Below are 25,601 nucleotides of genomic sequence, written 5' to 3' on the forward strand. Positions count from 1 at the left end.
AGGCAGACTCCCCACTGAGCAGGGAGGGATGGGGGTGGGCTTAATCCCATAACTCCAGGATTGTGACCTTAACCTGAGGCAGAGGCTTACCCGACTGAGCCACCCAGGTGTCCCTGTCTTGTTGGTTTTAAAGTCTTTTTTTTCAGCATTCTGAAGCTTCAGTACATGGTGTCTACATATAAATGTCCTTTTACTTAACTGTGCTTGGTGTGTATGCACACGCGTGTGCGTTTGTGCGTGTGTGTGAGTGTGTGTGTGTGTGTGTGTCCCATCTGCGAGGACACCTTGTTCCTCAGCCGTGAGCTCTTTAAATGTTGCTGCTTCTCTCGAACTCTTTCTCACCCTCAGAACTCTAATTAGGTATGTGTTCCATTTCTTGTCCTGTCTTTGTGCCTCTATAACCTCTTATTCTTCCTTCCTCCTCCTCGTTCCATGCTACATTATGGGTAATTCCTTAAGAAACATCTTGCAAGGGGTGCCTGGGTGGCTTGGCCTTAAGTGTCTGCCTTTGGCTCAGGTCATGATCCCGGGGTCCTGGGATCAAGCCCCTGCATGGGGCTCCCTGCTCAGCAGGAAGCCTGCTTCTCCCTGTCCCACTCTCCCACTCCCCTTGCCTGTTTCCCTCTCTCTCTGTCAAATAAATAAATAAATACAATTTTTAAAAGATTATTTAAAAAAAAAAAAAAGAAACATCTTGCAAGTCAGGGGTTCGCTTTCACCATTGTCTCATCTGCTATTGAAATCACCCACTGAGTTTTCTTACTTCAAATATTGAATTTTTCATACGGTTTTATTTGGGTCTTTCTCTAGTCTGCCTGGTCATTTTTTCTAGTATATTTGCTGCTGAAGCGAACACAACCCGGCCATTTTTTATAGTCTCTTGTCTTTTGCTTAATTTTTCATTCCATCTCTTAGGTCTTTAAACATTTTACATTTCTTTCATATTCCATAACTGGTTTCTTCCATAATTGTTATTTTTAATATTGGAAATCCTTGGAGGTCCACAAGTGCTGTAGTTATTGTTATTGTTTACTTCTTTATGGTGGTTAACTTCGGTTTTGGTACCTTTTTTTATTGGGGGGCACATGTTACATTGAATATAATTTTTAGAATCTCAAGGGCCTAACATGGGCATGTTTTCCTCTAGAGATGATCAGTGTTTGCTTTTGCAGGAATCAGGCATACTAATGACTTTTGTTTCCTTTCCTGAAGAGAGGATCCCAGATTTCATGACTAACAGATTCTCAGAATCGCCCCCTCATCCTGCTGGAGGACCCCTGGTTTATTCATCCACTGCTGTGTTTGCCATCAGGGCAACTGTACCCTTTCCACTTGCTCCCCTGTTTTTTCCTGCTCGGGTTTTAGCTTACCGGCTTTTTCCTTTTTATGTTTTCCTTTCCTTTTCTGTTTTTCTCCTTTTCTTTCTCTTCTTCCCTTCCTTCCTTTTCTTCCCTTCCTTCCCTCCCTACTTTTCCTTTCCTCTCCTCCCTCCCTCCCTCCCTTCCTCCCCGTGGGAGACTAGGAAGCTTGCCTAGTGATTTCTTCAGGTGACCTAAGCAACGAATGTATTCAAAAGTACGGCCCAGGTTAAAGTTGTATTTTAACAGGACTCAAGCTGGAAGCAGAAGTGGTTGCACACTTTGTCAGTTTACCTGCAGGCATTAGTGCGGGCACAGCTCTGGGTGTCCAGGAACCTAAGGGCATTAGTGTAGATAAGGGATTCTTACCTGCTTGAAGGAAACTAAACGCTGGGCAAACAAGGGCCACTGTAAATTCCCTCAGTGTAAGCGCTAGGGTGGGGTAAGGCTGGGTCTGTTCTGCCGTGGAGTCGGTGGAGACACTCACCTGGAATTCGGGTGGGGTGGGGGGATTGAAATTTTACAGGGTGATGTGGTAGGTCTGGAGCGGGGCGGGGGTGGGGGGAACCAAGGTGATGGTGACCGAAGGTGTGACAACTGTTGCCTACACGCTGGATGAGGGCCTGAACGAGTTTGGAACCGCCATTGATGACGGCAACTACACCCGGTGAGGGGCTGGGCTGACATCCCCGTGAGGTGGGGGGAAAGGCTGGTTCTGAGGCTGGAGGACCCGGGATGGGCCAGACAACTGGCCCCGTCACCCCCTGCCCTATCACCAGTGCTCCTCTGCACCTGGACTGTTGCTTTCCTTCCTTCTCTCTTCAGGGCCACAGCCTTCTTGGAGACTCTGGAAATGACCCCAGAAACAGAGGCGATGTGGAAAACCTTGAGCAAACTGGCACTCGAGGCAAGGCAGCTCCACATCGCAGAGAGGTGAGGCAGACCAGAAGTAAGGTGCGGGCAGCTAGGAAGGATGGCCAGAGGCCATTTTCGGTGGTGGGGTGGGGGTGTGAGACGCTCCTCCCAGTGCTAAGGCACCAGTCCCCTGCCATTACAACCAGCAACACCTTCCAGGTAGTTATTCCAAACATTCTTCCATCCCAGTTTATAAGATTTTTTTTGCTTTTGCTTCCCCTATGTAGGAACCCCTTCAGAGTTTTGACACCCATGCCGTCCAGTCCAGGTGTTGACGTGTATTTCCGAGTGCGGCATAGCAGTGTAGTTAGTAGGACAGTCTTGGGATTTTAGACTCTTTCTAGTTACCTGGCTCCATTTAACAGCTTGTATAGCCATGGGTTAAGTGAACCTTTCCTAACCTTGGTTTCTCAATTTCCTCTCTGTAAATGGGAGGAATGATAGCATTTACCTCCTGGGGTGGTGAAGAAGAATCACGGGGCAGTGAAGAAAGTCGGAGAATTCTCAGTGCTCAGTAAGCGTCAGCTGCTGCTGCTTTGCCAGGAGTCCTCTCGGTCCTTCCCTTCCCGCGGCCCCACAGCTGGACGAACAGCTGGTCCTAGGGCCCTGACCCAGCATCTTCAGAACACATCCTGAAGCTCTTACTGTCCAGCCTAGAACAGACCACACCTCTCCCTGCAGTGTCACAACAGCCTCTTAGTCTCACGGATCCTGTTCTTACACACCTACCATCCATTCATCCCAGTAGCTGAAACCATGTGTTATACCATAAATCAGATTGTATCCCTTTTTTGCTGAGAACCTTCTAGTAGCTTACTGTGCTACTTAGTATAAGATCCACAGCCCTTGGCATGTCCTAACTCATTACACTATTTGGCCTCTGTCCCCTTCATCTTCCAGGTACCTACTTGCCTGTTAGTCTCCAGCCACACTGGCATCCCTTGGGCCCTTTGAGTATCTCAAACTCATTCCTGCCATGGCACCTTACATGCGTTGTTGCCTCTGCCTGGAATAATTTTTCCCCATCTTGCGTGACTGACTTTTCCTTGTATTTAGGTCTTGGCACAAATGTCATCTCCTCAGATAGGCCTTCTCTGAGTACCAGCTGAACTAGCCCCCTCCATTACAGTTTATATGTACTGTCACGCTATTCCATTTTTCTCTTCTTTCTCTGGAATATCTTTGTTTGCGTACTAACTACTTGTTTCCACCAGAAAGTAAGTTCCCTGAGAGCGAGGCCCTCATCCGTCGTATCCCCTTGTGTCTCTAGTGGCAGAAACCGCGCGCAGCACTTCACCGAGGCTCAGTGTACGGCTGCTGGGCCGGTGCGTCCGCACTGATCCTGCAGTGATACTGCTGTTACTGTGATTGCTTCCGTCCTGTAGGTGCTTTTCTGCTTTGGGCCATGTAGCAAAAGCTCGATTCCTGCATGAGACCACTGAGATTGCAGACCAAGTGTCTCGGGAATATGCAAGTATTATCCTCCTGAATTATTCAGTCTCTCAAGCTGAGATTTCTCTTCACGCACAGTCCCACCACCCCCCCACCACCCCTGGCTTTCCAGCCATGGCTCACGCGCTCTGTTCTGCCCAGCCCACCTCCACCTCCGAGTCAGACCGCTCTGGAATGGCTTGCCAGACCTCATCCTTTAAGCCCCATGAAGGTTTTCAGCTTTCTGGTCTTTTAGCTTCCTCGTCTCTGTGGCCTTCCTGTCTAATAAGCCCACAATAGTCAGAATGGCTCCTGCGGTGCTGACAGGCTAACCAGAGCCTTCTTCCTCGCCCACAGGGAGGAGAAGGAACGGACTTTTACCAGGTCCGAGCTCGCCTAGCCGTGCTGGAGAAGAACTACAAGCTGGCTGAGATGATCTTCTTGGAGCAGGTGATGGGAGCAGAGGGACCAGATTGAAGAGGGGAGCTGGGCGGGAGGGGGAGTGAGGCAGCCTGAGGGGAGGAGAGAGCCCTGGGGAAGAGCTTTTAGAAAGGTTTATGCAGCTAAAATGTCACTCCTTCCTTCTGGCTCTGCTCTGCGTTAGTCCTTACAGTTAGGTCTTTATAAGCGGTCTGCTGCCTCCCCATCTGCCGCCTCCCCCCTACCCCAGAGCCTGCCCTGGCCGTGCTTGTGCACACAGGCAAATCCAGGGTTTGTGGGGCCTGAAGCTGATAGAATTTGAGGAGCCCTCCTTAAGAAATAATGCCTTGGAAGGGGCCTATGCAAATAAGGTGCCCTGGGGCTTAACCTCCTTCTGCTTTTATGATAAATCCGCCACTGCTTATGCATAAGTCAAGAGTGAGGCTTTCAGTCCCCCTGGGCTGACATCATACCTGGACAGAGGACAACCTGCCGATCCCTGGTGCTCCTCTCACTTCTTGGTGTCCCTCTCTCCTCTGCCCGGGTTCCCCTAGAATGCCATTGAGGAGGCTGTGGACATGTACCAGGAGCTGCACCGTTGGGATGAGTGTATCACTGTGGCTCAGGCCAAGGTACTACCAGGTCTGTCTTCTCCATGGTGCTCGCAGCTCAGTTCCACCAATATCCGAAGCCTCTTCTTACCAAGGAGGCTATAGGAGCTGGAACAGGGTCAGGCTGGGAGTTGGCACATTGGTGACTGAGAAGCTTTCCGTTGTTACAGTGGGATTGGAGAAGCTTGGGAAGCAGCCCAGGAAGGAGGGAGGTGACTTGTCTTGCCTCTCTTGCATGTCCTGGGGCAGCCAGCCCTGGAGAAGCTGCGCCAGAGTTACTACCAGTGGCTGATGGACACACAGCAAGAGGAGCGAGCCGGTGAGCTACAGGAGAGCCAGGGGGATGGACTAGCAGCCATCAGCCTCTACCTCAAAGCCGGGCTCCCTGCCAAAGCTGCCCAACTGGTGCTGGCCCAGGAGGAACTGCTAGCTAACACCGAGCTGGTAGAAAATATCACTGCAGCCCTTATCAAGGGGGAGCTGTATGAAAGGGTATGGCTGGCTTCCCGTTCCTGTCCCTCCTCTCCAGGACTCAGCGCTCCCTCCTACCCAGGGCAGTCCTGGAGTGCATAGCCCCCCAGAACTGGTGGCTGAGTCTCCACCTTTGGGGCCTGATACTTGATTCTTAGTGTAGTAGGGCTGTTGTTGTAGTCACGTGGTATGTGTCAACAGGCAGGTGATCTCTTTGAGAAGTTTCGAAACCCAGAGCGGGCCCTGGAGTGCTACTGTAAAGGTGGCACATTCATGAAAGGTGCTGCCCTGGACAACCCAGCCTTCCCTGTTAGAGTCTTGCCCGAATAGTCCCCCTGCACCAATTTTGTGCATCTGTTCTGTGGATCGGCTCAGTTCTCCGTCCCTCCACTTCTCACCTGTTTTCCACACCCCATTTCCCTGAGTCCCATCCCTGGAAGGCTTCGCTGAGTGCCCTCTTTGTCCCTGGCAGCGGTGGACTTGGCTCAGTTGGCATTCCCAGTGGAAGTGGTGAGACTGGAAGAGGCCTGGGGGGATCACTTGGTGAAGCAGAAGCAGCTCGATGCAGCCATTAATCACTGCATTGAAGCCAGGTAGAGGGGTGAAAAGGCGACTGGGTGTGAGGTCTGAGGTGATGGGGCAAGTAAGGGCACCAGGGCTCCAAGAGGGATGGCTCCATGTAGGTTGGAGTAGGTTGAGGTGTCTCCCTACCTCTACCTGTCTTTCTCTTGCCTCATACGCTCGGATGCCTTTCCCAGCTCTGCCAGGTGCTCCATTAAGTCCATTGAAGCTGCCCTGGGTGCCCGCCAGTGGAAGAAGGTCATTTATGTATTAGATCTACGGGACCGGAACACTGTCGGAACACCAAATACTATCCCCGCGTGGCCCAACACTATGCGTCTCTGCAGGAGTATGAGGCGAGGAAAGTCCCTTGCTGGGGCTGGAGGGAATGCAGTACCGAATGAGAAGAGAACCCAGAACCGGAAGTGGGGGCCCCTCACCAAATCCTTCTTTCTGGGTCCAGCAGCACCAGCCACCCTGAGCGAGAAGAAAGCAGTTTACTTCCCTTATTTCATTCCAACATAACATAGACCCTCTCCCAGATCTATAAAGCGAGTCTCCAGCTCTCTTCCTATGTAATTCCATGGGAGTTCCAATGTGGAATTGCCCTGTGTTGCAGAAGCACGAGGTCCTTTTAGGTCCTTTTAAACTGCCTGTTGTATTGTCCCCATTCTGGTTTTGGCTGTTTTTTTTTTGTTTTTTGTTTTTGTTTTTCAAAACAGTGGAGGGTGTGAGACCAGATAGCCCTCTTTTCTTCTGTGTTGTGGACTAAGGGTCGGGTCCCGTCCCCTCCCCGTCACCCCAGCTGAGGTTTGCTCTCCCCTCTGCAGGCCGCTCTAACACTCTTGCTCTAATGCTCTTGCTCTCGGCCTTTTGTATCTGCTGTCTGGAGCACAGATTGCGGGAGGAGCTCTACATTAAGAGAGACCGAACAGAAGATGCACTAGACATGTACACTCGGGCGGGCCACTGGGAGCAAGCCCATAAGGTGGAGAACAGGGTGCGGTTCGTCCGAGGGCTCTGCCTCTCTGGGGCCGTCCCCACTTTCCTTGGGCTCTGGTGGCCCCTCTTTACCGGCCTCCTTGAAAGCTGAGAAAGAGCACCAAAATAGAAAAGTCTGGAGCACTTGGATACCTAGCCACAGGGAAAGGCAAGGATGAAGAGGCCCTTGTTCCAAACCAGTAATTTCAAAGCGAGCAGAAGGGTTTGGGAGCTGGGGAGCCCCAAATGCCCCTCCCCAAGCTGTAATCACAGTGGCAACTTCGTTCCCTGCCTGCGCCCAGAACCTGGTGGGTACAGCGGGAGCATGGGAGTGGGAACACGTGCCCCAGTACAGGGCATCTCTGGCCTTTCTGCCTGAGCAGAATATAGTCCTGACTTTGCTCCTTATGGTCTTGGAATTCCCTGGACTGACCAGGAAAGCGTCCATACACAAAACCCTGTGGTTGTTGGGAAGGTTCAGAGTTGCTGAGAACACAGGTCACCCCCGAGTCACGCTTCCCTGGCCACCCTGCAGCCCCCCTGCTTCCCTTGGAAGTGCGCCGGAGGCAACTGGGGCTCTGTGTGTCTGCACAGCTGGCTATGAAGTGCATGAGGCCGGAAGATGTGTCAGTGCTGTACATCACCCAGGTTCAGGAGACGGAGAAGCAGGGCTAGTACCGGGAGGTGGAAAGGTGAGCCGCGGCCCCAGAGGAGGTGTGCGGGGAGAGGGTGCGTCTGAGGATGCGTGCTGTCTGCCTAGAAGGCAGTGATGCAGGAATCTGGGTCGAGGAGACCCCGGGTGTCTCTCCCCTCCCCAGGCTCTACGTGACAGTGGAAGAGCCTGATCTTGCCATCACCATGTTCAAAAAGCACAAGCTGGATGATGATACGATCCGGCTGGTAGGGACGCACCACCCAGATCTCCTCAGTGACACACACCTACACCTGGGCAAGGTGAGCCCTTCTCCGGTCTCGGCCATCTCTTCCCCGAACAGGCTCCCCGTCCCTCTCGCCCCATCCTGACCCTCCTTTCCCCAGGAGCTGGAGGCTGAAGGCCGACTGCAGGAGGCCGAGTATCACTACCTCGAGGCTCAGGAGTGGAAGGCAACAGTGAACATGGACCGGTCCAATGGGCTTTGGGAGGAGGCCTACCGGGTAAGGAGTCCAAGTCACTCTGGGGACATGCCCGTCCCTCTTCCCCGCTCTCAAGTGACGCATTCTGAACTGGTCGTGGGTCTCTCTGAAAAATGTCCATACCTGCCGCGGACTGTCAGCGGTGAGTCTGCGGGGGGATCCTTGGATAAGCAGGTATGGGGTGGATTTGGCGTGACAGACAGAGAGGCACACTCAAGGCGTGTATCAGCTGCTGCGATTTATTGCGGTGAATATCAATTTTTATATGCATTGTACATGGAACATTGGCACAGGATCAAATATGATGTTTCTTACTCAGAATAGCCTAACATTTGGTTACGTATTAGCCTGAAGTTAGCCTAAACAATAGCTATTCAGCCTGAGGTTATACTTGCTGGACATGTGGTTTTGACTAGTTTCCTATTGCCTATTTAGTCCCTTCAGCGGGGCGAACCGACCTAACGGATATTGATTAATTGTACCTTTGTCCATCTATTTAGGGAACTATATTTTACTTTCCTTCCCTTATGAGTAACCCACCGCGTGAGGCTTGAATCATATATTCCTGTGTAAGGAATTGGTGCATTAGTGGGTTGCAATTTATAAGGACCTGTATACGTGCCAGGCGTCCACCATTTTCCCTCAATCTTTACTTGCAATGTGTGATTTCCCCGACGTACTTTTAATCCTAAATGTTTATAATAATCTTCATCCTTATCGTGTTTACTATTAGTCTCACTTTGTGTGGATCTTTTATTCCTATTTCTTGTAAGTCTTCCTAGTTCTAACTTTTGTAAGGCGTCTAAAATTTCCCCAAAAGACCCCGAAGAATTCTTAAGCATAATGATTAAAGCTTGACCTAGATCAGAGTCTTTATTTGTAACAGTTCTGTTGTTTGAGAGCGATTGCCAAGAAACAATAAGCCTAAAGCAATGGTGATAAGAAACACCCAGGTGCTGAATGCGGCCCAGCAGATCCCCAGGAGTGGAACACAGCTTCTTGGGAGCTTCTGCGACCCAATACCAGAGGGCTTAGCCACTTCAGGCACGTACCCTTGGACTAGCAGCCATTGAAGCGATTTGCTTGCCATGCTGCACAGTCGCTGGTGCGGGTGCGGCACATACCGACAGGCAAAATTTCACATGTGGTAGAAGGGGTCTGTGGACTACCTGAAGTCCATCCTTGGACCCTGAGCAGCTAACAGACCCCAAAATTGAGCCCTCTCCCTGTTCTAGTAGAAAGACCTGACCCTTGTCAAAGCTGCCGTCCGGTCAGAGCGGGGGAGGGAGCAGCCCTGTGGCCCTGCGTGGGAGGATTGCCAAATGGCTTTGCTTCACAGGTGGCCCAGGCTCACAGAGGAGCTGAGGCCCACAAGCACGGGGCCTATCTGTGGGCAAAGAGCCTGGGAGGAGAGTCCGCAGTGAGACTGCTTCCTAATCTCGGACTCCTGGAAGCTGCCGTTAACCACGCCACCGACAACTGGTGAGCCCCCACGGCTTCTCTCCACTGGCCCCTTTCGAGACAGAGCCTCTACATAGACAAGGAAAATGGCTGTATAGCTGAGAAGTGTTTCTGAAAACGGAGGCAGGAGTAAAGAAATCCTTGGAAGAACGTGATGGAGAGGCAAGGAATGAATCAGTAGCTCTGCCCCTGTTCCCCGGGGGCTCAGAACAGTGTTTAGCTGTTCTAAGAAGATGGAAAGTGATGAGCTTTTTTTCTTCTTTTTCAAAAAGACCTTTTTAAGCAATTACTATACCCAGTGTGGGGCTTGAACTCAACCCGAGATCAAGGGTCCCTCATTCTACAGACTGAGCCAGGCGGGTGCCCCAGAGAGAAGAGCTTTTAAAGCGAAGGTGCACTAAGCCAGTAATTGACTTCTGAGTAAGGGAAGTGGGCTTCTGTTAAATGCAAAAAGAGCTTTTCTTAAGCAAATGTTACAAAGACCAGTAATAATCCTGCATCGAGTCAGATGGCTGAGGGTAGTCTTAATGTTTTAGAGAGACAGTTTTTCTGCTAGTATAAATGTGGCTCAGGAGGAAGTGGTGGAGAACCCGGAGCCCTTGCTCCCGAGGCAGAGTAGTGCTGTGAGGCTCACTGCGGTCCCCTGCCTTGTGCCCATCCCATTCCTTTATGCCCACTGGTCGCAGGAAGCACAGGCTTTTCCAAGTGTCCCCAACCCACGTCCTCCTTTACATGTCTGTGCGCTTCTGTGTCACTTCACATGGATTGTCTCCTCAGTCTGTCCTTTCCCTCCCCCGGCCCCGTCTCTACCCTTTCTGATTTCTTTTGTCCTGCTCCCCCTCTTATACAATGAAAGTACTGAGTAGGCAGACCTTACCTACACCTTCCATTTCAGCTCATTTGAATTTGCTTTTGAACTCTCCCGGCTGGCCCTCAAGCACAGAATCCCTGAGATTCATCTCCGATATGCTATGTACCTGGAGGATGAGGTATGGATATGCTCCTTCTCCCTTGCTTTTGACCTGGACCTGCTCCTGTCTCATGGCTGCCATGACGGCAATCTGCCGCTGAGCGTGTGCGGCTGCCCTTCTGTCCCTTCAGGGTAAATTTGAAGAGGCCGAAGCTGAATTCATCAGGGCTGGTGAGCCCAAGGAAGCAGCCCTCATGGAGTTACCCATCAATTCCTTACTCCCGTCCTCCCAGCCGCAGCCCCAGGACCTGGCATTGCCACCTTCACCTGAACTTAGTACCAATAAATCTTCTACCCCCTCTGACATGGCTGCTTGTCTCCCACTATTGAGGACTCAGTCCTGTGTTGAGCCTTCCCTCTGTCCTCTTCTGGGAGCAGGTTCGTCCATAACCAGGATTGGGAGCCAGCTCAGCGTGTGGCCGGGGCTCACGATCCTGACAGTGTCACCGAGGTGCTTGTGGGGCAGGCCCGGGGGCCCTTGGAGGAGAAGGACTTTCAGAAAGCAGAAGGGCTGCTGCTTCAGGCCCAGAGACCGGCGTGGCCCTCAATTATTATAACGTAGGGCACTGGATTCAGGGCTATGAGGGAGAGGAGGAGAGAGTGTAAGAACCCACAGAGCACTACACTAACCAATACTACTGGGAAAGATCCAGAGAGTTAGCATTGGAGAGGGGGAAGGAGACAAGAAGGAAAGAGAGGTGCAAGGACCTAGGGATCCGTGGCCCATAGTATAGAGCACCTGTGTGGCAGTGGGAAGGTGTCATGCCGGCCTCTGCCTTCCTGATACCTGGAAATCTGAGCAGGAGGCTGGATTATGGAGTGTTGCCCTGTGGATCTGCAAGGACTATGTGCTGGGCCGGCTGGAGGCTCTGCAGGAAGAGTGTGAGCCGGAGGCTACCAAGAAAGGGGCCAGGTATGATGCCAGGAGGCAGCAAGTGTCAGCAGGGCTGGAGGGGTGGGTCACAAGGTATGCACAGGATAGGCCGCGCTGCCCAGCCTGTTCTGGTCACGTGTACTCTCATTTCAGGGGCATGGAGGGGCTCGTGGACCAAGCTCGCCAGTGGGAGCAGGCTGGAGAGTATAGCCGTGCCGTTGACTGCTACCTCAAGGTGCGGGACTCAGGCAGCAGCAGCCTGGTGGAAAAGTGCTGGATGAAGGTGAGGCGGGCTCCACCCTTCCTGGCTGTCCACTTCCCGGATCGCTCTCACAGCCAGCATTGCTCCTCAGACATTGCTTTTTCCTCCTGGGCCTCTCATTTTCACTCAGGTACCTGCTGAGTGCTTGCTAGATGCTAGAGCCAGAACTATGAGAACTATAAAAGGGGATCTGAGGCGGAACCCCTAACAGCCTGAAATTGGGGGAAGTTGGACACCACTGTCGCTTGACTAATTGAGTACCTCGGTGAAAACTAAAGGATGTGATTTGAAGTGGAGTTCAGAGGAGGGTGAGGTCTCGACTGAGAGGGAGGGAGGCTTTGTGAGGGAGGGAGGGGGTAGACCTGGGACCAGAGCTGGAAGGGCAAATCCAGAGGCCAGAGCTGGGGCCAGATGGAAGCCAGGAAGAAAGCAGAGTCTCCTCCTCTACATAGAAGCTCCTAAAAAGAAAAATCTAGCTGGTTAAGCCAAGTCAGTAGGTTTCATCAATTCCTAAACATATATATATATAATCACATTTTATTATCTTAGAAATTGGGTTGCATGTGAAGTTTCCTGTGTGTTGTCTGGAATGCTTGCTTTAGACCTTGAAAAAGCCGTTGAATGAATTTGGGTTGGGAGGATTTCTTAGATTGTCTTTTTGATGAGACAGTAGTTGTCTGAGATGCTCCATTCCTCTTCCTTCTTAACTGGGCTGGTAAATCCCGAGAAGAACTCCGTATTGTGGTTCTACCATTTGTGTAGAACTTTGTGTTTTGTGTTCTGCCCCCTCTAGTGATTCTTTTCTTTGGGTATTTTGAACTACGGGTCTTTTTGGTTCTCCTTTTAGCCCATTTTTCATCCTGATTGCTTTCAGAGTCACTCTCTGGTAGAGCGTGAACTTGAGTAAACTCATAGTGCCCTGGCCCTCCAACTGTCGTCTTTCCTGCTAGGGCAGGGCTCCTATACTGTCTTTGCCTGATGTGGACTTGTACAGGAGCAGGAGACTGGGAAGATACAGACTGGAAATCCATTGTAGAAGTAGGACTCTTGGAAGCTCGAGGATAGACTTTAGCTTTCCTTAGTGATGGTGATATAGAATTCCTTGGCGTGATGGATCTGTCTCTTCTGTGGTACTTTGGGACTTGGGATCTTTTCCTAGTTCGCAACCTAAAGCCAAGACTCACCTTAATCTCTCCGTGGTTTTCGGGAGTGCTTACAAGATGGAGCTGTGGGTAGATAAGAAGGTAAGACCCCAAAGTGCCCTGTAATTTATGACGGCAATTAAGTCCTACACATAGGCCACACTGTAGGCAGATAGGGTATTTTAAAACCAGACCTGAGTTAGAGGCAGAGGTACATGGGGTGTATTTGACTCCTTAACAGTTTTGCTGCTGTTTTTAGCCGCAGATCTTGTAGCAACTGTAACTGTTCTGACAAGTCAGTCTTGGCCTGGGAAAGATAACTTGGCTTGAGACAGTGTTGGGACTCAAAAATCCTTGTCTGTGAACTCCGTGAGTTCTCACTCTCTTCCCTTGGAACAGAATCTTTCCTAATGAAAACTATATTGAAGGAAGACTCTAAATTTACTGGGACAGGAGGCTGGCCATCTGTACATGAAACAGGCATGTGCTGAATGACTTCCTGGGATATGTCACTAAGCTTCGAACTTTTCTTTATTTTCACGCTAGCCCCAGAGTGTTGCTGTATTATAGAGGACATGGAGCTACGTGTCCACATCCTTAAGGCTATTCTTTGTTCGTGACCATGATAGGAAGTGTGTCTCTGAAGTGTAGTTTTGGACACTGAAGTCTGAGAAATAATACTTTGACTCTTCTCTAGCAGACTCTTGGAAAGTTCCATCAGTTCCGCAGGAACCCCAAATAAATTCTGAATAGATTGACAGATATCTGCAGTGGCTCTTTCCGTTAAAGATGTTTGAGAACAAAGGTTCCTTTCCATAGTGGTTCCCAAGACATTCCCTAACACTAGCATTTTGGAGAGATATTTTCTGGGTAGTCGCTGTCTCCAGGAGTGATTCTCCCAGACATTCTGTTGTGTGCTCAAGACAGACCAGTTAAGTCCTCTTTGAGTTCCTGATCCTGACTGGAAGGTCCTAGATGGTGATCTCCAGCTTTGCAGTGGATGTTGGGATAGGCGCTGGAGTGAATTCTCTAGCTTCTCCACCTGCTTCTTATCAGTCCTCTTAGATATGACAGCCACTCCTGGGATCTCAAAATGTGGGATTTCTACAATGTTAGCTATCTTATCAGAGGGTTGATTGTGAAGGGACAAGGGAAGGGTTGAAGTTTGATCATAGTAGGGTCTATAAAGGTATTCTTCAGACTGCAAAATATCTGTCCCGAAGTTTTTTATATCCAAGGTGCTTGACACTTCTGGCATCTCCAAATCACAAAGGCTTCCTAATTCAGATGCTTTGACAGAGCTTGAGATGAGCGAGTTTGAAGAGTTCTGTAGAAATCTAGAGAAATAATTCCCTATTTGTAACTCCTCTCTTGAAATAAAATCCTCAGATTCCCTATTCTGATATACCTGTACTAGATTCAGATCCTCACATTCCATGATTTGAGGAGGCCCTATATTTATCCCCATTCCTTTCACAGCCTGAAGCCCTTGTTCATGAGTGAACACTGTAGATTCCTCCAAAGAAAATGCTGGCTGTGAGAGTGATTCTGAAGATTTCTCTTTGGTATTTGGCCTCAGAGTTAGTTCTACAGGTTCTACCATTTCTTGAAGATGTGGCCTTGGGAAGAAATCCAAACAATCCAATACTTCAGTAGCTGATCCTAAGGAGACTCCTATTGGTTCTGCAATCTGAGGAATTGGTAGTGGTGCTAATTCCTCAGATTTGACAATTTGAAGTGGTGGCCGTGGGATTAACACAGTCTTTACAGTTTGAAAGCCTGTCAACTTCATTATATCCAAAATCTGGTGTGTTGGCTCTGTGGTTAATTCCTCTGATTTTACACTTTGCAACCATAGCCCTGAGGTAAACTCGGAAGGTCTCACATCTTGTACTTTTGGAGTCAGTTCAACATGGTCTACCATTGAGAGGTTCCCCCTGGTGTTAATGGCTACAGACTTTACAACCTGAAGTGGTGGCCCAGGAGTCACTTTCACATATTCAACAACTTTTGGGGGGCTTATTGAGGTTATTCCTATCGGTTGAGCAGCTTGAAGCTGTGTCTTCGCAGATCCTGTGACTTGATCTAGCGGCTTTGGACTAATCCTCATAAACTCTGTAATTTGACCCTGTAGTCCTGGAGCTATCTGTGAATATTCATATTTTGATTCTGTGACTGTGTCAGCCCCATGGTCCATCCCCTTGCTGCCATGTCTCAGATGTGAGCTCTACGGATTCTGCATGTCCTGTAGCTTGACCTGTTTGCCTTGGGGACAAATCTAAAGATTCCTCCCTTTGAAGCCATTGCTTAGAGGTGAACCCACAGATTCAGGAACTGAATATCTTGGCCTTGGTATCATCTCCAAAGATTCTGGGACATGATGTAATGACTCTCTAGTCAGTGCTTCTGATTCTTCCCTTTGCAGTCTTTTCTCAGAGATCACCTCCGCAAATGCTAGTGCTTGAGGATAGGGCCCTTGGAGCGCTCTCTGTATATCCAGTGGTTTTAATTATTGGCTTTGGGGGTCATGCACAAGGAATTCCTTCTCTGTTGGCCTTGCTTTGGGGTCAACCCCATAGTTTCTGTAGTGTGATGCTTGGGCTCTGGTGTCATTTCTTCAGATCCTGTAACTTCCTGCACTGGCCTTGTATATGATTCCCCCAAGTCCTTAACTTGAGGCCATGACTGAGAGAGCAACTCGAGAGTTTCTGGGATTTTCTTTAAGGTTAATTCTAAGGATTCAGAGCCTTGATTCCTTAGCACAGGAGTCAGATGAACAGATTCTGGGACTTGAAGATCTAGCCTTAGAGGCACTCCTGAAGATTCCATGGTTTTACTTGTTGACTTTGGGGTCAACCCCACAGATTTTTCTACAGTTCATTGCCTTGATGTGCCAACCTTTCTGTGGTATGATAAATTGGTACTGAAATCAAATTTACAGATTTGGAGACTTGTTGCTTTGGTGTTGGGATCACCAGATTCACAGATTTAGGGACTTGAGGCTTTGGTGTTGGGATCATCTCTGCACCTTCTACAAATTGATGCCCTGGCCTAGGGATTATCTCTAAGGAGTCCTGTGATTGGATAGCTCCTCTTTGGAGTTGGTTCCCTCAGATTTTGTTCTTGGGAAGCAGTGACCCGGGTAGTAAACTCTACAGATTCTCATATCTTTGTTGCGGAGATTGCTGAAGACAATGTCACATGTTTTATACTTTGCAACTTTGCTTTGGAGTAAACTCCAAAGGTTTCTCACCTTGTCGCTGTGATTCTGGAGACAAATTTGAAAATTTCACACTATGCAACATGGGTCCTGGTATGAACTTCTTAGTTGGCTCTGGTGCCAACACTGTTGATTTCATACTTGCCATCCTGAAGTCAACTCTTGGCAATTCAATGCCTGCTGTGGGGACCCTGGTTGTTCAACTCCACAGATTTCACATCTGAAAACATAGTTCCGGTGCAAAGACCCTCAGAATTACACTTGGTGACCTTAGGCATGATGGAAACCCTGAAGAATTAGCACTTGGAGGCTGTAGCTGTAGGTTGACTTCAAGAGTCACACTCTTGACAAAATGGCTCTGATTCAAACACCATAGATTTCTGCTTGAGGCAAGAAATCAAATCCTTAGGATTCACATCTTGAGGTTGTGACCCTGGTTTCAACGCCAGAGATTTCACATCTTGAAAACACAACCTTTGCGTGCAACACACAGATCTCTCACTGTGCTGCCTGAAGTGTGAGGGCAAACTCCCCAGAATTCAACCCTGTGAGGATGTGGCCCTGGATTAACTCCACAGATTTCACTTTTGTAAAACATGGCCTCTAGTGCAAACACTCTCACATTTCAAGTCCTGCAGCTCAGAGCCTGAAGCCAGTTTCACAGAATTTCCACCACAAGACACTGGCTCTTTGTTGTCTTCACAGACTTTACATCTTCAAGCAGTGGCCTTTGGTAAAAATAACACAGATTCTTCATACCATATCAGCAAAGAGCCTACAGTGAACACTGAGTGCACAGCTTGTTGCTGTGACCCACAGTGATTCTCCAAAAACTGGATTTCTGGAAAACTTTGTCCCTGGAATTACTCAGACGGATTTTACACCTTGCAAATGTGGTGCCAGGGTTGAACAGAATAATTTTGTACCTTGATATTGTGACGTAGGATTCAAGTCAGAGGGTTTCATGCCTTGCATCTGTGGGTCTGGATTAAACTTTATAGCATTATGCATTGAAGTTCTGACCCAAAATTCAAATCAGAAGAATTCACACCTTGCAGCGTGGGCCACAGTTTAATTCTTGTGATGTTATACCTTGAAACTTTGTCCCTGGACTCATTCACGTTTCACATTCTGGAAATGTTGCACAGGGTCGAACATAAAGAGATTTTATACCTAGAACTTGACCCAGATTCAAATCAAAAGATCCCATACATTGACATTTAACCCCTGAAGTCAACTCAAAAGATTGTATACATTGCAAAGGTGGCCCAAGTTTCATACCCCATGATATTAGCACATTGTACTTTTGGCTCTGGATCCAACTCCAAAGAATTTACACATGTTCACCTGTGCCCAGGGTTGCACTCCATAGGTGCTACAGCAAGAAACTTTGGACCCTGGAATCAATTCGGATTTCAAATCTTGTAAATGTGGTTCAGCGCTGAACCTGTAGATGTCTCACTTTGACTTCTTGGACCCCGGATTCACCTGAGATCCTGGACCTTGACATTTTGTCCCTGAAGTCAATTCAAAGGACTGTACACCTTTGCCAAAGGTGGCCCAAGTTTGCCACCCCATAGAATTTGCACATTGTAATTTTGGCTCTGGATTCAACTTAGAAGAATTACACACTTCATCTGTGGCTCAGGGTTGCATTCCCATGGGTTGCTATAGCAATGAAACTTTGACCCTGGAATCAATTCAGATTCAAATCGTTGCAACTGTGGATCAAGGTTGGAACCACCATAGTTGTCCTCCCTTTGGGATCTCTGAACTCAACTCAGAAGACTTTTGTACCTTGAAGTTTTGAACTGAAGTTAATCAGAATGGGTTTATACCTTGCAAGGGTGGCTCAGATTGCATCCAACAGAATTACACACTGAAGTTTTGGTTTTGAAATAAATGCAGAGAATTCACATCTTGCAAAGGTGGGCCCAGGCGAGAACCCCTGGGATTTTATACCTTGAGGCTCTGATCCAGAATTCAACTCAGATTTTACACCATTCAATTGTGGTCCAGTACTGAATGCCCTAACATTTATACACTGAAGCTGTGGGGCTAGATTAAATTCAGAGGATTTCCCACCTTGTAATTTAGGCTGATGCTTCGTTTCCAGAAATGGCTCATATGGAAGCTTCCTGTCTGTGCACAACTCAGGTTTTATCTCTTGTAACTGTGGCCCAGGATTGAGCTTGAAGGATGGCATACCTTGAAGCCTTGATCCCTGGCATAACTCAGAGGATTTAACATCTTGCCACTGTTGCTCAGGATTGGATTCCTTAGATTTCACATCTTGGAGCTTTGTCTCTTTGCACAATTCTGAAGATTTTATATGTTGCAAATGTGGTCCAGGGCTGTATACCACAAATTTCACACATTGAAGCTCTGGCCATGGTTTCAACTTAAAAGACTTCTCTTCTTGCCGCTGCTTCCCAGCATTGAACTCGGAAGATATCACATTGCAAATCTTTGATTCCAAGGCTAACTCAGAGGGTTTTGCGACCTGGAACTCTAGGTCCTGGTTGACCTCTGTGGTTTTCATTATTTGAAGCTTTACAGACTCAGGAGATTTTGCACCTTGCAACGTTGCCCCAGGGCTGAATTTCAGAGATTTCATGCCGTGAATGTGTGATCCTGGTGTCAACATAGGCAATTTCCTATTTTGTACTGTGGGACTGACTCAAACCCCAAAGATTTCACATCTTGGGTCTTTGCACCTAGAGTCAACTCAAGAGGTTTCATGTCTTGCCACGTGGGTCTGGTAAGGAACTCCACAGATTCTCCACTTCGAAGCTTTGTTTTTGGTGTTAACTCAGAAGATGGTACACCTTGTAACTGCAGAATCGGTTTTAACTCAACAGATTTCAAATCTTGGAGCCTGCACTCTAGCTTCAAATCAGATTTCTCACCTTGTCTCTGTGGTCCGGGGTTGAACTCCACAGATTCACACCTTGAAGCTTCCTCATCTGAATTAAATCAGATTCCCCCACTTGCTAGCTCTGGACCTGTGGTTGAACTCAGAGGGTTTCACTTGTTGAAGTTTTGACCCTGGGATCACTTCAGAAGATCTCATACCTTGCAAGTGTGATCTAGAACCAAACCCTGCAGATTTTTTATCTTGAAGCTTTATACCCATGATCAACTCAGAACATTTCACATCTTGTAACTGTGGGCCTGCTTTCATACCTGAAAACTTCCCCTCCAGGGTCACAATCAGAAGATTCTCACCTTGTAACTTTGGATTAGCTTTCAATTCTGCAGATTTCCACTCCTCGAAGCTTTATCCTTGGGATCCACTTGTGAAGATTTCCCATCCCTAAGTGATGGTCCAGACTTGAAATTCATAGATTTTACATCTTGACAGCTCTTATACCCATGATCAACCTAGAAGATGTCTATCTTCCAACTGGGGGCCTGACTTGAAATCCACAGACTCTTCACTTTTTGAAGCTTTGTCCCCTGTATCAATTCAGAAGATTTCACACCATCTCAGCTTTGCCCAGGTTTTGACATTCACCAATTCCACATCTGGAAACTTGTTTCTGAGATTAATTTAGAACATTTCACTCCTTGAAACGGTGGGTCAGGATTGAACACCAACTGCACATTTTGAAGCTTCGATCCAAGGTCAGGTCAGAAGATTTCACAACTTGCACCTGGGACTGGGAGAGCTTTCTTTATGTTTTACATTTTGAAAGCGTTGTCTTTGAGTCCTTTCAGAAGAATTCACATGTTGTAACAATGGCCAAGGTTGAAATCTGTACATTTGGTACCTTGAATTGTTTGTTCCTGTGATCAGTGTAGAAAAATGGTATACCTTTCAACTGTGAACTTGGATTTAACTCGTAAATGTCTTATCTTGGGACTTTATCTCAGTGACAACTTAGAAGGTTTTAGATCTGCCACTGTGACCCAGAGTTGAAATTCTCAGATTTCACACCTTGAGGCTTTGTCTGAAGAGGTCAATTCAGATGGACTTCGTGCTTGTCAAGTGTAGTGGGGAGTTCAATTCTCTAGTTGTATTGCTTTGTAATTGTGACCCTTGGCTTAATACCTCAGATTTCACACCAGGAAGCTGTGGATCTTCCATAAGCACCAGTGACTTCACACCCTGAAGCTGTGCTCCTGGGGATGACTGTAAGGGTTTCAGTTCTTGAAGCTTTGGTTTTGCAGTCAGTTTAGTAGATTTCCTATCATGCATGCAAAGCCTAGATTTCAGTGGCATAAATTTTATATCACAGAGTTTTGACCTTGAAGTCAGCTCACATGATTTCACACTTCTAACCTGTCGACAAGGTTTCCAATCACAGTCTTGAAGCTTATGTTCCTGGAGTGATGCCGAAGATTGTGTATCTTGGAGCTTTGGCCTTGGAGTTAATGCAGATGACTTTCTATCTCTGAACTGTATCAAAGGTTTCAACCCTAGAGGCTTGACACCTTGAGACTGTAACCCTATAGACTTCACACCTTGGAAATCAGGTCCTGGTATCCACTGGAATACACACCTCACGCTTTCCAGCTGTGGCTCTTTTTTAACTCAGTAGTTTTGACATCTTGGAAGCTGTGGCTCTGAGGTTGATGCCAAAACCTTCCCTTTTGCAGCTGTGTTTCCTGGGAGCACCCCAGGGTTTTCATGTTCTGCAAACCGTGGCCCAAGGTTGAACTCTGTATATGTTGGCACCTTGAGTTTGGACCCTGAGAGTCAATTCAGATGCTTCACATCTCTTAACTGTGTCGAAGATTTCAACCCTACAGATTTAACACCTTGAACTGTGACCCAGATTGAACTCTACAGATTTCCAGCTTGGAACTTAGGTCCTGGTATCCACTGAATGCGTCTCATACTTTCAAGCAGTGGCTCTTGTTTCAGCTCAACGGTTTTTTACACAAGCGGTGGCTCTGAAGCTAACTCTGACCTTTAATCTGGTGCAGTGGTGCCCCTGGGGTCACTTAGGAGACTTTATGCTTTGCAACTGGGTTGAAGTGGTTCAGTTTGAATTCTTTAGGTTTTAAACCTGAATATTTGATTCTGGAGTCAAGTCTGATTCATACTTTCAAACTGTAACTCAAAATTGAAGGTCTACTAATTTTTTACCTTTAAATTTTTAAGCTCTGGAGTTAACTCCAAAGACAGCCCATCGTCCGACTTAGCCCCTCTCTTCAACTGCGCTGAAGTCACAACATGCTGCGTTGGTGAGATTGCAGATAGCGTGCCATCCTGTTCTGGCCCAGACGTTAAATTCACTGAGTGCCGTCTCTTGAAACTGTTGCCCTTGGGGCTAAAATCCACAGTTTTTACTCCTTGAAACTTTGATCTTCTGGTCACTTTCGCAGATTTTACTTCCTGTTTGTTTGTCCTTGGGGTCAACTTTACAGATTTTACACATTGCGGCTTTGGATCTGGAGTTTCCTCTACAGATTGTAAACTTGGATGCTTTACACACGGGGTACTGTCGAACAAAGTTACTATCTTGGGTTTGTGGCTCTAAAGTCAGTTCCTTGGGTTTCACACCTTGCAGTTCAGACCCTTGGAGCAATGGCCCTGGTGCAAAAGGCTCAGCTTTCTCACCTTCCATCTGGGGCTCAAATTTCAGTTCCACAGTTTGCACATCTTGCAGTTGGGTTCTTTGGACCAACTCCACAGCTTTGGAGTCTTGAATTCTTGCATGCAGAATCAAGTCAGAAGTTGTACCTTGAAGCTTGGTATCTTGGGTGCTTTTCACAGGTTGGGCATATTCTATCCATGGCACTGTGGTTGTCTCCATAGATTTCTCAGCTTCCAGTTGTGGACTAGGGGTTAGCAAAGTAGATTCCATACCTTTTAGACCCTGTCCTGTAGTTAAGACCACAGATTTCCCATCTTCCAGCTCCGAGGTCAACAACTCAGATTTTACACCTTGAAGTTTTGAGTCTGGGGTCAGGTCCATTGGTTTCATACCCCCCAGACCTGGCCCTTGGATCAATTCAGAAGATTTTATACCTTGTAACTGTGTTCTTCTAGCCAACTCAGAATAGTTTACATTTGGCAACTGTGACTCAGGAGTCAACCACATAGATTTTTCATCTGGTTTCTCTGGCTGGGAGACAATTCTATAAGAAATATTACCTTCCAAGTTGGACATTTGGTCCATCCCTAAATTTTTTACACCTCGAAAACAGTGTCTCTGGTACTAGCCTATTCAGGCGTGACCACTTGCTTTTGAGGTCCTGGGGACAACCCCACAGATCTTACTCCCGGCATCTTTGGGTGTTGGGGTCAACTCAAAAAATTTCACATATTGTAGTTGTGGCCCTGAGTTTAACTCTGAAGATTTCACACCTTGAGGTTGAGTTCCTGATGTCAGATCACAAAATTTGACATCTTGTAACCGTGGCCCTGGGGTAAGCCCCACCTGTTTTTATATCTTGAAGCCCTGGAGACATCTTTGCTAATTTAGAATCTTGAAATGCTAATTCTGGAGTCATCTCTACAGAATTTCCACCCTTAAACACTGATCCTGGGGTTTGCTCCCCAAATTTGACACCTTGAAGTTTTGGCCCTGAGGTCAATTCAGAAAATTTTACATCTTGCTGCCTTGGCCCTAGGTTCAGTTCCTGAGACTTCACACCTTGAAGCTGTAGTTCTGAGGTCAATTTCATAGACGGCATGCTGTGAAACTGGGATCCTTCAATAGACGGAAGAGTTTTCATATTTTCACTCAAGAGCCCTTGGCTTAATGGCAAAGGTGATTCTGTTACAAATCCTAAGGATTGTATATCTTGAAGCTGTGTGTCCGGTATACATTGCACATGTTTCAAACCTTGATGCTGTGGTTCTAAGGTCAAATCAGAAAATCTGACATCTTGCAAGTGTGGTCCTGAGTTTTGTTCCACAGATTTCATACCTTGAGTTTCTGGTTCTGGAGACAGTTGTATGGACGTAACACTTTGATGCTTTGGCCCTGGAGTAAAATCTGACAATCTGATTTTTTGCACTGGGGAACCTGGGGTCAGTGCATCAGATTTCACACTATGATGTGGGGACCCTGAGATGAAATCTACAGGTTTTTCTCCTTGAAGAAGTGGTCCTGGAGGTAAATTTGAAAATCGGACACTTTGCAAATGTGGCCCTGGGATCAATTTCACACCCTGAAGCTGTGCCCCCTTAGTCAATTCCTCTGATATTGTACGTTGTGGTGTTGGCTCTTGTAGCAGCTTCTCAGAGTCCGCACGTTCCAGTAGGTAGCCTGGCTGGCTGGCTTGAGTTAACATGTTCCACATCTGGGAATTGTGGCTTCCGGATGCCGCGGCATAGGCTTTACCTCCCTGAACTGTGGCTCTGGGGTCAACTCCGGAACACGTCGTTTTGGTCCTGTGATAATTGTTTAGGTCCCACCACTACTGGGAATGACTCAGGGGTTAACGTCACAGATTTCAAATTTTGCATTAGTGGCTCTGATTTCTCATATTGCATTCGTGGCCCTAAAGTCAATTCCAGGGATCCTTTTACTGAATATGGTGGTACTGGCATTGTCTCCTGGATATTTTCAACTTGAGACAATGCCAACCCAAAACGTTCTGTGTTTTCATATTCTGACCTTATGGGCATCTCTGAAGGCTCAGTAACTTGAAGGTGTGGCTTTAGAGTCATTCCTGTAGATTCTATAACTTGACCTGTTGGTTTTGGTGTTAATGCCACTTGGAGCAAAGCCCCAGAAAACAGCTGTGCAGTTTCTGTGTCTTGATGGCCTGGCCCCGGAGTCATCTCTGAAAAATTCTGAAAATATGGCCTGGGCATCATCCCAGTAGTTCCTGTGACTTGCTCTGGGATTGATTTCACAGATTCCTCCTCTTGTGGCCAGGTCTCAGAAGCTAACTTTATGGATGCTGTGTCTTGATGCCGTGGTCTAGAAGTTGGACCCAAAGATGTCGTTGCTTGTAAATGTGGTTCCAAGCTTAGTTTCCTCGATTCAACATGTACGTGTGTTTCAGAAATCAACCTCTTAGATACTTCCAGTGGTACAGTTAAATCCACAACTTTATTGCCATGCATTAACGGACCTAGAGTTAACTCCTCATGTTTTGTACTTTGGGGCTGCGGTTCTGGGGTCAGCGGCACAGATTTCACACCTTGAAATTGAGGTTCTGGGGTCAACTTCTTATAGTTCATAAATTCTGAATACGGCCCTAGCTTCAGATGAACAAACTTCATACTTTGGGACTCTGGGTTCAACACTTCTGGATTCATTCCTTGCATCTCTGATCTGGTACTAACTCTGGAGACTTCTTGGTTATGTGTTGAGGCATTCGAGTCTCCAAGGCTTTTATGCCTTGAAGCATTGCCTCAAGAGCACCTTGGAATGGCACTGAGTTCACCTGCATAGATTCTGAGGTCTGGTTCGGTGGCCCCTGGAGTACTTCTTAAAGATGATTGTGTCAACTCCATAGATTCTTTCCTGTGGTGACAAGGGTCGGAAGTCAACTCTACTTCTGCTCCTTGATATCCTGGCTCTGGGATCATTCCTGAAGATTCCAAAGCTTGATGCCATGGGGTTTAATCCGTCAGGTCTGTGGCTTGATGATTTGGCTTGAGGTTCAGCTCTGCAGATTTTACTGCTTGATTGTGTGTGCCCTGAGATCAGGCTCCTCATACTTCAGTACTTTCCACCTGTGTTCAGGAATCACATTTCTACATTCTACCATTTGAGGAAATTTCACATCTTTAAGCAATAGTACTGGGGCTGTCTCCTTAGATCTTTCATCTTGTAACCATGGCTTTGGGGCAAACTCCATGGATTTCTTCTCTTCCTGTGGTGGTCTTAGGATCAGCTCCACAGCTTGTTGTATCTGAAAACTTTCGGTGGTAGGGCCAAATGAACATATTCCAGACCTTGCAACTGTGAATTGTGGGTCAAATCTAGCAATTTCCTATTTTGCAACTGTGGTACCTGGGCTAACTCAGCAGATTTTCCATGTTGTTGTTGTGTTCCTAGGGTAAAATGAATAGATTTCACACCTTGAAGCTGAGACCCTGGGGCTAGCTGCACAGAATTCCCACTTTCCAGCTGTGAAATAGGAGCCAACTCATTAGATGTTACAATCTGTAGTTGAAGTTCTGGGGCCAATTCTATAGGGCTCACAGTTGGGATCAGCTGTCCATATTTCACCATCTGTGGGACCGAACCTGGAGTCATGTCTATAAATGTTACATTATGCAATCCTGGGGGTAACTTCATAGAGTCCACAGTCTTAAGTTGTGGCATTGGCTTCACCCCCAAATATTCTGCACCTGGAAGTAGAGATGTGGTGGTCATTACTGCAGATTCTGTGACTTGGTGCAGTGGCTTTTGGCTCATTTCCTTAGATGCTGTTCTTTGACCCAGTGATCTTGGGACTGTCCCTAAATGTTCCATTATTTGATGATGTGACTGTTTTGACTCAGTCAGATTTCTGGTTATGGGGTCAGAAGGCAACCCCATAGTTTCCATCATTTGATGGCTTTGCCTTGGACTCATCTCTGAAGATTCTAAGATCTGATGCCATGGGGTCAAACTTGGAGATTCCATGACTTGATGAGGTAGCCCTGGGGTTAATGCTGTAGTTTTTGTGCCTTGAACATATGGTTGTGGAGTCATCTCCACAGAGTCTTGCACTTGAATCCATGACCCAGGAGTCAACTCCAGAGGTTTCCTGACTTGAGATACTGGCCTTGAGGTCAAATCCTGAGTTTCTGCAACTTGTGATTGTGGTGTTATGATCATTCCCATGGATGACCCCAGTGCTACTGGAGTTACCTTTAAAGAATGTATGG

General features: G+C 47.4%; 1 pseudogene; it reads left to right on the forward strand.

Moving 5' to 3' along the window:
• Nucleotides 1-25,601, forward strand: part of LOC125109787 (intraflagellar transport protein 172 homolog) — a 48,399-nt pseudogene that overhangs the window by 17,679 nt on the left and 5,119 nt on the right.

The sequence above is a fragment of the Lutra lutra genome, chromosome 9, assembly GCF_902655055.1.
Source record: "Lutra lutra chromosome 9, mLutLut1.2, whole genome shotgun sequence".
Taxonomy (NCBI): domain Eukaryota; kingdom Metazoa; phylum Chordata; class Mammalia; order Carnivora; family Mustelidae; genus Lutra; species Lutra lutra.